At 36.0% G+C, this 13,327-nt stretch overlaps 1 pseudogene; it reads left to right on the forward strand.

Moving 5' to 3' along the window:
* Positions 1 to 5,566: 5,566 nt before the first annotated feature.
* Positions 5,567 to 12,926, forward strand: LOC100958387 (annotated as a pseudogene).
* The last annotated feature ends 401 nt before the right edge of the window (positions 12,927 to 13,327 follow it).

A 13,327-nucleotide genomic window follows, 5' to 3' on the forward strand; every position in this document is an offset into this window, starting at 1 on the left:
CAAACATCTCAGAATGCCTTGGTATCATCATAACAATTACAGTAACTAACATGATGTGTCAGGCATTTTTATAAACACCTTCCAAATAATTATTTATTTCTTAAAGTTAAGTTTTCGTTTTATAGATGAGGGATGGGAAACCTCCAGAAATTAAGGATTGCTCTGAGTTTTCTAAGTAAAGGTAGGGTTGGAATTCGCAGAGTAACCACATGTGGGGCACTTAATCCTTGTGTTTAGATTCCCCCTTTTTCTTTGAAGTCTTGGGATGTGTGTTTCTCTTACAATCTCATTCTATTTTATTTTGCCCTGTTACTTATCTTTTCACATACAAGTATCCTACTTAATGGGGTAGGATGCATCCTACCCACCGAGAAGAATCCTGGGATGCTGCTGAATTCTGCTTGAGTAATAGAACAAAGAGAAATCTCTGAACTTGTTGGAAAGTTCATCTTTTTGTGTGTAAAATTCCATAATTTAAGAGCAGGTTTTCTCAACCATAGTGCTCTTGACATTGGTGTTGGGAATGCCTTATTTTGGGGGTGGGGCCTGTGCATTGTCGGAGTTTAGCAGCATCTGGGTCACATGTGAAGTGGCAGTGATACTTTCTCATATTTGTGACCAAGTGTCTCCAGATACTACCAAATGTTCCACAGGGCACAAAATCACCCCTGGCTGAGAACCACTGCTTTTAACTTTTCTTGCTTATCATTGAACAAATTTTCCTTCTTTGCCTATACTGCTACTGTTACCATTAGATGCAGTTCAGCGTTCTGGAGAAAATGTCCATTCTGTGTCCTTATTCATTTTCATGGGAACCTGTGGCCATTTAAGATATTTATCAAGAGTCCCCTTATTCTCACTTCCTATTAGGGCCAAAGAGAAGCCATTTCTTTAGCTTTCTAAGGGAGAACACATTTCCTTTCAGACCTTTCAACGTCTTGCTTGTCCACTAATTTAGGCTGTTCAGATCATCCGTGATTATCAAAAACTTGGAAGTACAAACTGAAGCTATTGTTGGACACCTCCATCGCATCATGGGAATATTATAACTCTATATCTGCAACAAAATGTTGCATTAAATTTATTTTTATCACTGATCTATCATTCTTAACCTAGGATTTTCATCAAATATACGTTAAGGTTCATTTCATTTTTTGAGGTTTAAAATAGCAACTTAACTTTGTAAGATTGATATATTGATGTAGAAATCAGTGACTTTTTCTCTCTACAAATATTTAAAATATTTTTCTGTAAGCAATGAATTCGATTGTTTACACAGTAGTTACCCCCTTATTTGTGGTTTCACTTTCTCAGGTTTCACTGTCAATCTACGGTTTCAGTTCCCATGGCCAACCACCACCAGAAAATATTAAATGGAAAATTCCAGGAATAAACAATTCATAAGTGTTAACAAACCATGTGCCATACTAAGTAGCATGGTGAATCTCCTGCTCTCCTACCCCATCTTGCCCACCGTGAAGCCCCCTTTTGTCCGGCATATCCACAAAGTACACACTCCCTACCTCGTAGCCCTCCACTCTGAGTAGTATCAGACCTGCTGTCATGGTATCACAGTGCTTGTGTTCAATCAACTCTTATTTTACTTAATAATATCTCCAAAGCCCAAGAGTAGTAATGCTGGAAATTCAGATATGCCAGTGGGAAGAAGGAGAAGTAAAATTCTTCCTTTAAGGTGAGTTCTTTACTTAATAAAAGAAAGAAAAAAAGTGTATTCTGAGGTTGCTAAGATCTATGTTAAGAATGAATCTTCTATCTGTGAAATTCTGAGCAGTATATTATTATAAATGGCTATTTTATTATTAGTGATTGCCATTCCTTTACTGTAATTTATGAATTGAGCTTTATCATCCGTGTGTATGTAAAAAAACAGTGCCTATGTGGTTTGGTAGTATCTGTGGTTTCAGGCATTCACTGGATATCTTGGAAGCCATCCCTCATGGAAAAAGGGGGAACTACTGGATATTTTAATTCACTGTATTTTAAACCTTTGTTTTTCCCTTTTCATTTCAAAGACTTGCATGGCATCTGACAAGTAAGGTGCAGAGTTGTTTTTAGGGCAATGCTGTCTGCAATTTTGAAACGAATACATGAGTTTTGTCGTTTCTATAGGATCTAAACTTAAAAGGCACACATAGAATTTAGTTCTCCATTTAAAAATAAACTTGGTAGTAAATGAATTATTTGGGTAAACCCTTCATGAGTTCAGTGAGCAAGAATGGGATGGAATATGAGTTGTGTCACCCAAAATAACTTAGGTGGAAGCAGAAACAGAAGGAGATTTGAGTAAGAATAGAGTCTTCTTCATGTAAGATAGTTGTGATAATGTTCCAGAGCTAAGCTGCAAATTAAGAATATGAAATGTTTTAAAGAGGAAGAGGTGAGTGAAAATGGTAACCGTGGTTTAAGGGGGTCAAAAGGGGACATAAGGAAACCTTTCAGGATAAGGGAAATCTTCCATATCTTTATTGTGGCAATGTTTACGTGACTGGAGACGGATCTCAAAATTCGCCAATCTCAAAACTGAATGGGCGAATTGTATTACATATAACTTATACCTTGAGATAAGCATATGTTTTGGGGAGAGTGCCAATGGTCTCGTAGTACAGCAATTACGTTAGGTAGTCAAAGTTGGAATCCCTGGATCTGGATGTCCCCATTTGGGTCCTGCAGGGCAGGCTCAACCAGGTTTCTCAGTAAGGCAATGCCTCTTCTAAATGGGCTTCTTGGTAGAAAATGGTCATAGACTATTATTTTCAGATTTTTGTTACTTGGGAATATATCCTGTAATGATTCCTCTGTAGAAGGTAAAGCGTCCGTGACTAATATTTTCATAAGTATTTTAGAAAAGAAACAGTTTAAGTTGAATAAAAATTGTGGTATATGTTTGGTAAATGTATGCGAGGAGTTGACTTGCTGAGTGTTTTCAACATCATGTGTTTATAAATTTTCACATAACATCAAATTTATAAATTCTTCTTGACACGACAGTTATAGTTGTTGATCCACAGACTTCCATTAGCAAATGTAAGAATGAAGTAATAATGCTAGCACACAAGATTAAATTGCAGATTAACTCATCACCATAGCAACACATTGCATTGCAAACTTTCATCACAATTTATTTTGAAATGTACTGCCTTAAATTTTTCTGTACACAGATTCTATTATAGTTAGTCAATATTGATGCTAAAGACCTATGAGTAATCTTATTACAATTCTTTCGATTTAAGAAAATGCGATTTGATTTTTAAAGCTATTTCAATTGTTACAGGAACTCATTAATTTTGATAATAAATTAAAAAGAAAATATGATTTTGACATTAAAATTTATATATATGTTCCATATATGTTCTACAAATTAAATTCTTAGAATATTTTCTTATAACATAGATATTTTCCTAGTTCTAAAGTAGAATAAATTATGTGTAGTGATAAGTAGTCAAAAGGAAAGAAAAATGTAGCTACATAGAGTGAAGTTTACTCAAAGTTACCAATTAGCCCATCATTTTAAATTCATTTATTATACTTTTCTGTGATCCATAAGAGAGATGTATTAAGCCATTTGTTCAATCTGCCATGTATGTAACATATAGTCCGAAACATGACAATTACATCAGTAGATATGATATTCATTTTTGGAAAAGATACATAATACTTTTTGCCAGTGGGAGAAGCTAGAGGCACAAGAGACCAATGATCTGAAAATAAGATATGAGCTTTTCCAACTCTCTAAATGAAAGATTATTTAAAAAATCTGAATTAAAGGGAAATTATGTAAAGAACTAGGTGCTCATTGTGTCTCCCAAGCCAAGGAAGGATAAAGATTTAAGAAATGTTATCCAGTTTTACACTTGAGTCATATAATTGACTTTTGTTTTTGTCATAAAGCTCTTATTGGGGTTTATGACTTTTATAAACACATGTCAAAGGTACAATGAATGATAATATTTTATCAGGTGTTTTTACAAGCAATGGAGATTGGCATAGGCTAAGAATCAGAAATGGAAATAGAAAATATGGCAGGCACTGCAGGATGACTTTAGCTGACATTCTAATTGGTGATTACATGTGAGCAACTGCTTGGAAAATTTCCAGATATGACAGGGAGACTTTGAATGTGGCTACAAGTTCTAATATGAGTATGTATGGCTAGGAATATTTTTTTGACAGTTATGCTAGCTACCATTAATTCATTTCTACCAACAGGGCAAACAAAACCCTGAGAAAACACAGTGATGTCTAATTTATTACGTCAAATAGTTTTTGAAACATTCTGATGTAAGTATGTTAGTTTACTTAGTATTATGATTAAGCAAATTTAATCATCTATTTAGATGTTTTTAGGTCAGAGAAAGATCGAGGTCTTATTCGATAACGATGTTGATGTAATGATCTTGGGGATATACTATATTATATAAACCTAAATGGAAGTTAAAAAATTTGATTTTCCAATATTTGATAACATGGTAAGATTTTACATTTTAGATTAAATACAGTAGATGTAAAATAGTTGAGAAGCAAATAGTACTAGAAAGAAAATACAAGTATACTTAGAAATTTAAGATATTACATGATAAAACGTTAATGTGCAAACTAGCTATAGTTTTAAAATGAATTAATTCCAAGATTTAAGTAAATCTCCTATGATCAAGGAAATGCAATGTTAGCAAAGGTTAAACACATTGCTAGAACAGGAAAAGGAGACCAGAAATATAACCACTAATACAAAGTCATATTTCACAAATGATGCTGAAACCATTGGCTATCCATGTGCAAAGAGGAAGTTCAACTAAGACCTGAAACTAAATTCAAAACTAACTCAAAATGTAACATAAACCTAAATTTAAAGCCTAAAACTTGGCTCGGCGCCTACAGCTCAACCAGCTAAGGCGCCAGCCACGTACACCTAAGGTGGCGGGTTCGAATCCCCAGCCTGGACCCGCCAAACAACAATGACGGCTGCAACCAAAAAATAGCCGGGCGTTGTGGCGGGCGCCTGTGGTCCCAGCTACTTGGGAGGCGGAGGCAAGAGACTCGCTTGAGCCTAGGAGTTGGAGGTTGCTGTGAGCTGTAATGCCACAGCCCTCTACCCAGGGGGACAGCTTGAGGCTCTGTCCCCAAAAAAAAAAAAAAAAAAAAAAGCCTAAAACTTAAACTTCTAGATAATATGACAGAAATGATTATAAATTTTAGGGAGAAATTTCTTAGGCCACTCAAAGCATAATCCATCAAAGAAGAAAGAGATAAATTAGAAGTCACCAAAATAAAACTTTCTGCTCTTCAATAAATACCACTTTTTCCTAGAAAAAGAAATGCAAGCCACAGACAGAAATAAAGTATCTGAGAAGTATATAGGCGATGAAGGACTGGTGACCAGAATTATGTAAAGAACTTTCAAATTTCATTATAAAGAAAACAAACAACACAATTAAAAAGGGCTTAATGGAGAGAGGAGTGACGTCAAGGTGGCAGCTGCCACTGTGGCCACCGCAGGATGGTAAGCCGGGTAGAGGTGCTGAGGATGTGCCATACCTATTGATCAGCTATGGAAGATTATACCAAAACAGAGAAAACTGGAGTAGGTACTGACAGAGTGGTGTATATGAGTCAACACCAAACTACATGTCAAGTGGTAGCCATGAAGAAAATCAGACCAGAAAGTGAAGTGGAAGGGGTTCCTAGCACTGCAGTTTGGGAAATTCCTCTGTTAAAAGAACATCATCATCCAGATATAGTCAGTCTTCCAGATGTGCTCATGCAGGATTCCAGGTTATAGCTCATCTTTGAATTTCTTTCCATTCTCTCTCTCCTGGTCAGTTCATGGATTCTTCACTTGGTGAGAGTTATTTATATCAAATCGTACAGAGGGATTGTGTTTCATCACAGTTCTTCACCAAAACATAAAACCTCAAAATTTATTGATCGATGACAAAGGAACAATCAAACTGGCTGATTTTGACCTTGCCAGAACTTTTGGAATACCTGTTTGGTGTCAAAACACAGCATCTGTACACCTTCATTATTCTGTTTGTACAAATGCTAAGAAATTGCAAAACTGTAGGCCAAAATCCACTCAGTCATTCCTATACACTGGGTGGTTCGGCATGGACAGGTTAACTGGCCATGAGGAAGATTTCATGCTGTGACTGAAGTACATTATATCTTAATTTGATGGTGGTTATACACTTGTCTGAATTTTTCCAAATCCACAAAACCTACCAAGTTTTGATTTTACTCTATGTAAATTATACCTCTGTAAGTCTAAAAATTTGTTTTAAAAACTTTAAACAACAATAATGTAATTTCTTTGTGATGTCTGGTGCTAACATTCTGCACTTTCTCTCCTCCATCTGAGTCTGTTGATAGTTTTCATTGTAGAGGTAGGGGCTGTAATATGTCATCATTAGTGTGCTGCCATATCCCTAAGATAGTTACAAGAACTCACTTAAAAATCCATGGCACAAGTTTTGTGCCTCCAATTATTACATAGAAGCTAGCAGTAGAGCATAGTTTTCACAATTTAAATCAGGAGGAATTGTTACAACATAAGTCATGTTATCATAGAATACATTAGAGAGAAAGACTCCAGTGGGGCTTCTGATGGCTGTGTTGACTGCTGTGACCATTTGGAACTGAAGAGGCCTCCAGACAAGGCTGCCAATTTCTTCCCACTGGACCTTAGCTGAGTCCTAGGGCAGCTAGGGGTTGGGATGGAAACATGGAATGAAATTTCATACAGTTGAACAGTGCTTAAAAGTCCAAGTCCTGGCTGAGGGAAGGGCATTCAATAACACCTGACAGACTGTGACCTTAAAGATGTTTGAAACTAGAGTGGAAATGTGACTAAGGGAGGCCGCAGCAAACCATCTCTGGCCATGCTTAATTTTGATTGGATTATATGGTGAGCCATCCAGCACTCCAGCTGTCTGTAAAAGAAAAAGTCAGGATGTCTAAGGAGACATGCACATCAAATTCAGCCTCCATGTCATTTTAGAAACCAAGTCTGCCATGTGAAGGAATTGAGAGACCTGTTAAGTTGCAAAGATATGTGACCCAAAGAAAGGAAAGGATGTGTGGTCCAAGGAAAAACACCCATAGAATCATGGATTTATAAGATTCGTATGATAAAATTATAAGAAAAAATGTACTGTTACTGCTATCAACATGTTAACAAACATAAAAAATTCAAACATAACTGCATAAAAATTGGTAATATCACCAAAAAATAATATGTATTTAGAAACATGCAAATGAAAGCCAAAAAATCAATATCTTTAATTGAGGGCTCATTGAATATGTTCAGCATCAGAAGGAAACAGCAAAAGAAAATTGATAGGAAGGATTGAAACTAAAGCATAGAGAAAAATTGTGGAAAAATGAAACAAAACAACATGAGATACATAAAGGAACGTTGTGAAAGATTATGACATACACACTTTGGAGTTCCAGAAGGAAGGATAAGGCAAGAAATTATGTTTCGAGAAATAATGGTGAACAGAACTGACGAAGGAGATCAATTACACATTAAGGAATTGTATTAAATTCCAAAAAAAAAATTTTGGACTTACTTCTTAACCACATCAGAATCAGATTTCTGAAAAGGAGAGATCAAGGGCAAATATAAAAAGAAAGGAAGACAATTTGAGGAAAAACATAACTATTTTCATGAGGGCAATGCTGAAGCTGATGGCAGACTTTCTAACGTATTCTGAAAGCCAGAACATTTTAAAATGACATATTCATGACAGGAAAGTTTTGCCAACTAGAATCTATAAGAAGCATTAGTGTACTTGAAAAATCAAAGTGCAGTATGGAGATTTCAAAAAACAGAAGCTGAGAGAATTTGTCACCATGAGCACAAACGGGATACAGTGCAATTTCCTCCCTAAACATCTTTATTACTGTAGAGTTCTTGGCATAGTTTATTCAGGCCTCAGGATTCAGTCCTTTGGTGAATGCTTAATTTCAGAATATTCTCTTCTAGTCGGTGGTTACTTCTCAAGCAGACAGAATACACTTGACAAATTATGTGCAAAACCTGCATGCTGAAAAGTATAAACCATGTGTGATGGTTACTTTTATGTGTCAACTTGACTGGGTCATGGGTTACCCAGACATATAGTTAAATGTTATTTCCAGATGTGTCTATAAAAATGTTTCTAGGTGACATGAGCATTTCAATTGGTAGACTGAGTAGCTGATTGCTCTTCCCAATATGGACAGGGCAGGATGGGCAGGCTCTAGTTCATTGAGAGCCTGAATAGAGCAAAAACAAAACAAAACAAAACAAAACAAAACAAAACAGGGGAAGGGAGGGTTCACTCTGCTTGGCTATTTGATCTGAGTCTGGTTTTCTCTTACCCTGAAACTTAACACCATTGACACTTTGGTTCTCAGGCCTTTGTACTTGAACCAGTATGACGCCTCTGGCTTTGCTGGGTTTCCAGCTTGCAGATCATAGCATTTCCTAATGTTTTTGTAATCACATGAATCAATTTCTTATACCTCCATAGACACACACACACATACACGCACCCCATATTCATAGAAATTAAAAAAACCTAAATGGAAAGATTTTTCATGATCATGGATTGGATTACTCAGTATTGCTAAGCTATCCATCAGTCCCAAATCGATTCATGGATTCTGAATAATCCCAATCCCTAGCATCCTTTTCCTTAGAAATTGACATTCTGCAAAATACAATTTGATGGAAATCTGAGTCTGCAGTAACATGTTAAATATATATATATATATAGCATTCAGTGAGGGTGGAATTTTTCAAAAATAATTCCAATGCTAATGTATCTGGTCAAATCTTTCAGCTGGGAAATGAGTGGACCTGTTTTTGTTGTTTGCTCTGCCAGCTTCCAATTTCTCCCAGCTGAGAAAACCCTTTTATGAATTAATAAAAGCTTTCCACACTGAAAATAGGGGGATATATGACTTAATGGCTAGAACATGTTGCCAGGATTTTATAATTTAGGCAGTTTGTTATGGCTGGAACAATGCTCCAATACATCGAACTTCACTGCTGAAATGTCAGCTTCCTGCTGAGCAGTGCGAGAGCCAGGCCCACACCTGCTTGCTTCTAGAAGAGTTGTCATTTAACATCTACCTACATAAGGTAAATTTAGGGAAGTCAGTATGAAGATAATGTTAGGCATTTTGCATCTTCCAGATATAATAAGACCATTTACAAATAAAACGTTTGTAAGTTCCAAATATCCTGCATTTTCAACGTTGGATGAAAAGGATGGGCTAGAGTTTATTTCACATTACTCTTTGGAAAGATTACAAATAGAATCACAATCAGGGTGTTAGTGAGAGTAACTAATGATTTGGAAAGAAATCTGGAAAGAAAGAGACCTATATGTAAATGATTGCATTTTATTGTGAATTTAAGCTTTTTCAAAACAATGTGCTTGCCATTCCTTAAAAATATCACAATTTTTAGTCATTACTTTTAACGTTGGCCCATAAGTAATAGATTTGGCTCCTTCTACAGTGATTGAAGGTGACTATCGTGGTATCATATATGCCATTTCCAATGTCATTTTTATTTTTAGTGAAATGAAAACTTAAAAGGAGTTGCAAATCACTCTGTATAATCATTCTTTAGCTTTATAACTTACCCCAAATTTTATTAATTTATTCCCAAGTAGTGCATTTTTAATACTCTTTTCCAGTGGTGAAGGGTATAACACTATAGAATCTCAAACATTCTATATACTATTTTGCCAAACCACACTATCTTTTTCCTATTTATATTGAATCAATTTGCATAATATGTAACAAAAATGTAATCAAAACAACTTGCAATAAAGAGATGGAAGTAGTGGAAGTAGAATAACAGGGACTTAGGGGAATAACCCCGTAAGGTTTAATGTCCTGTGGGCTGCTTGGTAGGTGGAGGAAGGGGAACGGACAGAGTGAGTTTCTCTGGAAAACCATTAAATGAAGGCCACTTAAGAAAGACTCTACTGTGTATGTTGAAAATTAGCCACATCCTTTTATTATATTCCTGGACTGGGCGTCAAATCTTAGATGTGATTCTTAAATAAGAATTTGGGGAAGTTCTAAGATGAAGTTGGTTATAATCCAGTTTAGTGAAAACTATTCATTTAGAAATGAAATATCTGGGAACGTTGCAGAAAATACATTCAAGGGAGAAGTGAAGATAGGCAGAGAAGCAAATAAACACAGCTGGCTTTTTCATGTTGGCTAGAATCTGGCACTTGTTGAGGTCCACTGGTGTTCATTTTGCTCCCATTTTTTCCACTGTAATCATGTCTGGGATATGCACAATTATCAGCTGATCTAATATGCAAGAAAAATGCATACATTTTCCATTTTCTATTTGCTATGGGTTTTTCTATAATGTCTTATCCTATTATCATAAGAAAAGAACAAAATTTGGAGCATTTTAATGTCCTTGTTTGATACTTCAATAAGCTTGGCTAAGAGCAATTGAAATTAGTGAATATTGTAAGATTTGTTTCAGTATTATTTTATTAATTGTATGTAGGGAAAACTGTTCCCTGATATTTAGCATAGATTCTGCAAAATGCTTGAGGGACCTAAAGAGTCATGAGAATGTACTTGTGTACATGTGGGAGATCAGAACACTGGCCTCTGAGAACTAATGTATATATTAGGTGTGGCAATACCAGTTTTAATGGTTATGGTAAAGATTCTGCCGATTCCAAAGGTTTCTTGACCGTGGAGGCAAAGGTCTTGCCTAACATCTGCAGTTTTGCAAAAACAAATTTGAGACATTCTATCTGACATTTTCCATGTTCCGCCTTTTTAGTGCTGATGTCTGATGAGTAACTTTTAATTCCTTTTTCCTGCTTTCTGATAATAAATATGAACCAGAGGTTTGCTTGGGAGCACTCTTCCCTGAGTTCCTCAGTCCCCCAGCATAGGCTCGGTGTCAAGCCTCGCACTCCTTGAAATGGTTTGATTTGTGGTTCTGGCTTGGCAAGTCTGTTGAGGTTATATTCAAGTTGTTGATCAGGCCTTCATTGGTCTGAAGGCTTTGGTTTAGGATGGGACTTCCATTTCCAGGATGGATCTCTCACATGATTGAGCAAGTTCTCCCTGGCTGTTGGTGAACAGCTAATTTCTTCACCACATGGACCTCCCCATATGACCGATGGGTGTTCTTACTACTTGATAGCTGGCTTCTCCCAAAATGAGTGACCCATCCTTAGTTTCATACTGAAATGAATCTTCAAAATAAGGAAACACTCCTGCCAAATGTGCTTGGAGTTTGCACTGAGCTGTAGGCTCAGAGACATGAAAAGAGACAGGGCTGTGCCAAGTTGTTCAACAGCTCCATAGCTAAGTCTTCCATAAACTGATATTACTGCAGGGTCAGATCTCCATAGCAATATCATAAGTCCCGGTTTTCAGTAGGGCAGCTGGCTGCACAGAGTGCCATCTTAAGACAACAAAAAAGATAAAATAAGCATGCACAGAGGAAAGGGAAGATCAAACTGAGGTGGCACAAGAAGATAGAGAAAGCACAGAGAGGTTGAGAAGAAACTAAAGAACAAAACAAACAACAGCTTTCTCAAAATGATCTTGCAAACAAAATCCTCAAACACAAGTAAGCACCTAAGGAAAGCTAAAGCTAAGACAATGAGAAGTAAGCAATTAGAAGATACATTTTTCCAGATTACATTATGTTTGTAGAATGGTCCAGCGAAGAATAACATGTATTTGTATATTAACATGTATAAATAACACACATGTATATTTTAGGTTCATCCTAAATTTCCAGGTAAGATGTCCTAAGTGGATTTTTTTAAAGGTACAAACTCACAAAGAACAGAAATTCAGAAAACAACAAAGTGTTGTCTTTAGAATGATGTCTTAAGCTTCTTTCTGTCCCAGATGTGACAAAAAGAAAGTTGATGAAACAAACTTCCAGGTTCAAGCAACCATGCCCAGTGACAGGAATGTGCTATCCAGCAGGTCAGTGAAATACAGGAGACAAATTCTCTCACCTCTCCTTTGCTAGACTGCATAAAAGTGGTCAAGCCACTGTGGGCTAAAGAAAAGTGCCCAGAAGAAAAACATAAACGTACTTTGAGTGGAAGACTTCTTCTTGCCTGATGTTAACCCTAAAATCATCAGCTTTGTATTTCTATTATAATATCTGTTTATAATCTCCCAGAGCTATGAGTAAATTGGAAAACCAAAGAGTTAAAGTTATCACAGTAGTTTTGTATATTTTTTATCTAATCTTGTTCCCTAGTAAACTGGACAATCATACTTTTCCCACACATTTCCCTCTTTAGACTACAACATAATATTAGCCCTCCTGTGAGAATAATAGTTTGTATGTATGGATAATCATTTTTTTATATGAAATGATAATGTCTTCATGCCTGACTATGCTTTCAGAACTTTTCTGACAGAAGTGCCACTTTCACAATCATTTAGCTTTCATGTAATTATTTTAAAAACATGAATTATATTTCTTTAGGACTTATAAAAATATCATGGGATATTTTCGATCTTTGAAACAAGCACTGGCTTAGTTAATGTTTTACTACAGGAAAACAGTTTTCTTTTTTTCCAACATTAGGAATAGGAGATGTCAAGGAGTTTTTTTTCAATCATATACATGCATATAGTTTTTTAATAAACTCATACTCACTTAAAGACACGTTAGGGTCAAGGTGAGAGATACTTTGAGAGCAAGCAAACATGGAAATACAGAAAGGGCAGAGAACACCAGAGAAAAAGGATCAAAATATCAGACAGACCTAAACAAGATCCCTAAAACCATCAGCATGAAGGATTTTTGAAGTCTAGACTTATCATAACTTCGCGTATATTCTATATTTATCCCACAGATTGTGGCTAGCAATGCAATACAAGGCATAGACTAGAAAATCCTGAGACTCTTAAATGTAAATAGATACGCCAACATCATAGTAAAACTTACCCTATACACCTGTTCTGAGGCCATTCATGAAATCTACTCTTTGTAGAATATAGTACATGCTCCCTGCCGAGTGAATGTTTACCCTTCTACTTAAAGGTCCAGGTAATAAGTGAGAGCGGTGAAATTGTGTTGTGAAAGAGCTGGTGTTTAATGTTATCTGTCTAGTGGGTGGGTTTCAATGCACATTAAAAAATGCTTAGTTAGAATGATTCAGATAATAAATTCAAGACCAGTATATAGTCTTATTAAATAACCAGAGAGAAAATTTCACCCAGAAAAGGGCAAACATATGTGAAATAAAAATACCAAACTATAGACCATGGATTATGAGTGCAAATAGACCAC

The sequence above is a fragment of the Otolemur garnettii genome, unplaced genomic scaffold, assembly GCF_000181295.1.
Source record: "Otolemur garnettii isolate 467f Iridium unplaced genomic scaffold, OtoGar3 scaffold00042, whole genome shotgun sequence".
NCBI lineage: Eukaryota > Metazoa > Chordata > Mammalia > Primates > Galagidae > Otolemur > Otolemur garnettii.